Below are 6,000 nucleotides of genomic sequence, written 5' to 3'. Positions count from 1 at the left end.
AAAAATTAACAAAAAATTTTTTATATAAAAAGAGAGTATCTGTAAACACAATATATTTATAAATCAACTAAGTAAATGATATTATTATTCTACTAGAATCTAATAGAAGAACTGGTCATAGCAAAAAGACGAATTCACAGGAGATGGCAACGATCCAGACATCCAGATAAAAAGAGTAAATTAAATCGATTGAGGAGACTAATCTTCTGAACAGACGGATATAGAATTCAAAAAATTAATCAATAAACAAATATCGTAGCAACTAGGCAGTAGATTAAAGTACAGAATATTCTCACTATAGAAAGCAACCAGGAGTCTTAAAAAATCAAGGATTCATAATCCACTGAAACATGTAAATGGCAAATGGGCGAGAAATTCAAAGCAAAAAGCCGGATCTTTTTGCGGAACATCTGGCAAATGTCTTTATACCATTCCCGGGGATACTAATAAGGAAAATTTTTTATTAAAATTTTTTAATAAAAAAGACGAAGAAGAAATTCTCCTTGTTACTCTAAAAGAATGTAAAAATTTAATTAATTGCAATCTCAGTACAAAAAAAAGCACCATGATTTCATTACAGGAAAGATTATAAAAGAACTTCCAGATTTAGCAATATGCAAGCTGCAATATGTAATCAATACATGTTTTATGCAAAAATATATTCCTCGACACTGGAAAATAGCTGAAGTAATTGTAATCCCAAAACCAGGGAAACCGCCAAATGAAGTTACATTCTATAAACCGATCACTATTATCCATCTTATCTAAGATTCTCGAGAAACTGTTCTTAAAAAGACTTACAATAATACAAGAGAGACAGCTAATTCCGCATCAATTCGGGTTTAGAAGCAAACATATTACGATAGAATAAGTGCATCGCATAACAAACGTTATAGAAAAAGTACTGGAAGAGAAGAAAATCTGTGTAGCAGTTTTCCTCGATGCCGCATAAGCCTTCGATAAGATATGACATGAGGATTTAGAATTTAAACTGCATAAGGATTTCAAGGCAACAACTTTGAGATACTCAAGGCTTGTATCAAAGGAAGATGTTTCAAAGTACGCCATGATAAACTCGGATCTAAAATAAATTGCAACGAGGGTGCAGAGAAGTATCCTTAGTCCTATGCTTTACTTGTACACCAGTGATATTCTTCGTAACAGACAAATACTGTTGGCCACATTTGCTGATGATATCGCAGTATTGGCAATTGATGGTAAAATACATAACGCAACAGGCAAACTTCAATATGCATTAAAATAAATGATTGGACTAACATTGGCACATTAAGTAAAATAAACAAAAATCTAATCACATCAACTTTAGATCTATATTCAGAAAAACGAAACATAGGCTAATTCTAATTAATAAAAAAATTGTACTAACACGGTACCTAGGCATGATTTTGGACGCAAAGTTAAAATGGAAAAAACATGATCCAATGTATTTCCTCAAGCATGGTATACATCATGAATCAAAATATAAATCTGACATTCGAATTTTATATCTAAATTTTGGTGAAAAAATACTGTTTTCTTCGTTAAAATAATAAATTGTTAAATATTTTATTTATACAATTTTTTTTATTCACTAAAAGATAATTATAATTACTCTACATACATTTTAAATTTTTAATTGAAATGTTTATTTCAAAATGTTAATGTCGCAGAAATTATAAATTATAAATATGAAATCTTCACAATGACAATTTAATTGATAAGAGCCAAGTTTATTTTTGCAATGTGAAAGACAAATCAAAGCTTAATAATTATTGAAGTTAATTGTTTTGCTTAAAATAAATCTTTTTCTGTGCAAATTTTCTCGTAAAAATACATTACCTTTCACCTTTTCATACTTTCTTTTTTTTCTTAATAATGATAAATTTTCTGAAAAAATTAACTTTGAACAGATCGTAGATCAATTTGCAACAGTGAAAGCAAGGAAGATGCAGTTATAATTTTTAGTCATAATGTGAGTAAATATAATGTAATGCAAATAAATAAAAAATAAATGTACTTGACTTTATGAGTCGATCATACATCAATAACGAGATACTATTAAAGACGAGAGTTCGCGTTCTTGTAAATATCAAAGTGATTGAAAAAGAAAAATTGATAATATTGTACAATACTAATTTTATGATTTATTAATTTAGTAAACGTATTTATGTATTTAGAACTCAATAATATTCGATTTCTCTTTAAAATTGTGATTTCAGTGTTATCGTCAAAGTTTGATTATTAACAGAAATGATAGTTGCAGAGAAAAAATTTCAGCTCCTACATTGCTATTTGTTCTTAGCCTTTCTTTCTGTCTTCCGTCTTTTATGTAGACGGTCTAAAGTAGCATCGTTTGCTTTAAGCATGAATCACACAGCATCAAATCAATTTGGAGGAAACAAGTCAGCACGATTTCTCCTCTTTTTGTCATCTAATTCTCCATAGTTTCACTAACTAGAAAGAAAGATATTGCAAACAAAAATTTGTATGTTTAACATGTGACCTAGACGATATAATTTACAGAAAATATTTCATAATTTTAATTCAACCAAACTTGTTGGCCAATTTTAAATAATTTAACATTATATGGATCATCAATAATCCATGATGATTTTATTTGTTCATTTATTAAATAACATATATTTCATGATTTAAAAAACTACAAAAATTATAATTATTAAGAATAAAATCTAATATTCGTATTATACTAGCAACACACAGACAATTGCATTTATATTTCTTGGACCCAATTCTATCAATGTCTATCAAAGATTATCTTAAATCTTGATTTAACTTTGTTTATTTTTTTCAAAATTATGCCAACTTCTACCGCCCTTCCGATCAGTGAACATACGGGTCGATATACATTGCCAATATTGAAAATGTACAGTATACGTAACGTGAACTATAGATTTTCAGGCGATGCATATCGGAACACGATCTGTATGTTCACTGATCGGAGAAAGACCAATAGAAGTCGACATAATTTTGGAGAAGAATTAATTAGGCATGGAAAAATGTCATTGTTGAATTCAATAACATTAGGAATGTTATGAAGGTAATTAATATGACTGCAGTTGGTTCTTGCATTCTGACCTGGTTCGAATCTATGGTGGAAACGGACCTATGGCTACAAGAATAATTACTGTGTTCCCATCCAATATGCTGCATTGTAACTCTTCGTCATACATCCAGTATCGCTCATACATCCAGTATCAATAGCTATTTTACTGACGTCGATTCAGTATTTAATTCAGTATTTTCCTTCAACAAATTTGCCAATGTGCTCTTGCCTACACCAGGTGGGCCTAGAAAATATTGACAACAATTATTAAGGGTATTTGGAATTTATTCTGAATAACAACAATCACATACCACATATACATATTAAAATGTTAGGTGAGCTCTTACATGTGTTCATTTTGTAGAAATACAAATGTAACAACAATCAGATGCTAATTTTTTTCTTTCTTTATTAATGACACGTAGCCCTGCCGAGTTGACTATTGTTGACTGTGTCCTAATAACAGTGATGAAAGATATAAGAAATAACACAAGATTTGTTCGCGTCGCATGCTCCAACATGCTCCTACTTCTTCCAACTATAGCTCCTACTCACTCAAATGTTACAGTGAGTAGGAGCTACAGTTGGGGGAAGTTGGAGCATGCGACGCGAACAAACCTTAAGTTTGTTCGCGTTGCATGTTCCAGCATGCTCCAATGTGCTTCTATTATATTACAGCTCTTACTCATTTTATCAAGCGCGTTAAAATAAGTAAGAGCTATGGTAAAGCATATTACATGTTGGAGCATGTGATGAAAATAAACCTCTCGTATAATTTGAATACATGAGTGAGTACAAAAATTCATGCCCAATTTATTATTCAAAATTCAAATAGCTGCTATTTTTGTTAAAAATAAATGAAAATTTTACTCTATCTGAGAGAATTTAAGAATCTTTTTTTAATCGTAATGATTTGATGAAATCATGAGTGATCAAAGTCAAAATATTCTTTTTATATAATCCGTAATAACTCAGTAACAAAATTTGTAGACATTTTTTAAAACGGATTTTATAGAGAAAAAAAAATTAAAATTTTACATTAAAAATTAAAAAATTTTTGCAAATTTTTTTTGGACATATGACTAGTCTACAAAGTAAAGAAAAAATTTCTCGTTTAACTCATAGTTTTCTATACATTACTAAAAATTATAAAACTCACATAAATTTAAAAAATATAATAACCATTCAAAAGTAGAGATTTGAATCTTTAAAATCCTTTTTTAAATTTAAATTTCATTAATTTTTAACCAAATTGCAACTGTTTGAACTTAGAATAATAAATCCAATACTAAAATTTTTACACTCACTCAATAATAATAATAATAATAATGTATCGTACGTGTCTGTATATGTTATTGGGTGCCGACTAATCTATATAATTTAATAAATGTATACTAAAATTTAAATCTTCTACATTTCAAGTTTCCTTCAACATCGGTACAAACTTTCCGGACAACCCAATATATACAATTTTTTACAGTGATAGTCCAAGTTGAATTTGCTAAACTAAAAGAAAAATTCACAAAATACAATCCACGAAATCCATTCACATTAGTTGTATTGCATGTGTTGCATCCAGTGGAAGAATAGAGAATGTCCTGCTCCTATAGGGATGTATGTACAAGGGGTAGCATTCCCTGGGGATGTACATACAGTCGTCACACTCAACCAATACATCCAAACCTGAAAATGCACACGAAAGAGCATGAAATCGCCCGAAGCTGTTAGCTCCGCGCACACCTCCCTCCTTTGCAGTTGCAGTACTTTGCAGTCTGTTCGAACTTTTAGTTCTTTTGGTTAGGGCCAAGCAAAAAGGCTACTTATAGGGTGCATTCTGTTTCATGCATAATGTGTGTAATGTATCATTAATCCTTGTTTAATATTCGGTAAATAACAAAAATAAGTGATGCATCGCATACGAAATGGAATGTAACTTCTAATCTTAAAATAGTTGGTGTGTTCGGGGAGGCACTATTAGCGTTATTTTTGTTATTCTATCTTCATTGTTTATTATGAGCTTTCTACAATAAACCATAAATTTCTACAATAAGTCAGAAATCAGAAGCTAAAAATTTATCAATCACAGTCATCAATTTTTAGCGTTTAACTTTTGATTTATGATTAATGGCTTATTGTAGAAGACCCATAAAAGTCTGTTTTCTGCTCTAAGGTCCTTGATCTTTGTAATTTGCAAGTTTAATTTAGTTTAATTTATTAATTTGCGAAGTAAAATTATGCCATGGTACAGTATCTAATTATCGAAATGGATCTATTAATTCTACAACAAAAAATGTATAAAATATTTTATATTCCCAAAAAAGGCTGAAATTCGACAATAGCGGTTCAATGCGTGCCAATAATAGCGCAAATAATAAGTTAATAAATATACTATAAGTTAATAAACATACTATAATAAACTATAATAAAAACAAATAATTATGTATAATTAGTGTCGCATTATATTTGTGATACACGTTTACAGTACAATGATAATCAAAACATACGTAAAAGTTATTGGTTGCACGAAGAAGACATTACTTTAATTACTGTAATCTATAATCGATTTGATGATAAAAGTAAAATCATCGCTTCATTCGGTCGTTATTTGCCATTGCAGCATTGAAGATGTATTATACATTTTCAATCTCGCCCTAAGCGAGAGTTGCATTGCATTTTTGAAGGAGATATTTCATTGGTTATCCCCACTTAGATTTCTAGAGTTATAAGTGAAGTGCGACTAACTTCGATCAGTATCACAAAAGTACTAAAAAATACTAGAAAAAGTATTAAAAATGGTCGTTTGCAAAACGAATATGGGAGTGTTTATATTGGCTTGGCCATAATCATATTTCCGCATGTCGTAATCTGTAAAAATTGACCAATCACCTTTAAGTATTTCCTTTTTACTGCCGAATGAAAGGAGAATACTTGATTGT

The sequence above is a fragment of the Atta colombica genome, unplaced genomic scaffold, assembly GCF_001594045.1.
Source record: "Atta colombica isolate Treedump-2 unplaced genomic scaffold, Acol1.0 scaffold238, whole genome shotgun sequence".
In the NCBI taxonomy this organism is placed as follows: Eukaryota; Metazoa; Arthropoda; class Insecta; order Hymenoptera; family Formicidae; genus Atta; species Atta colombica.
This window is presented reverse-complemented; position numbering follows the sequence as displayed.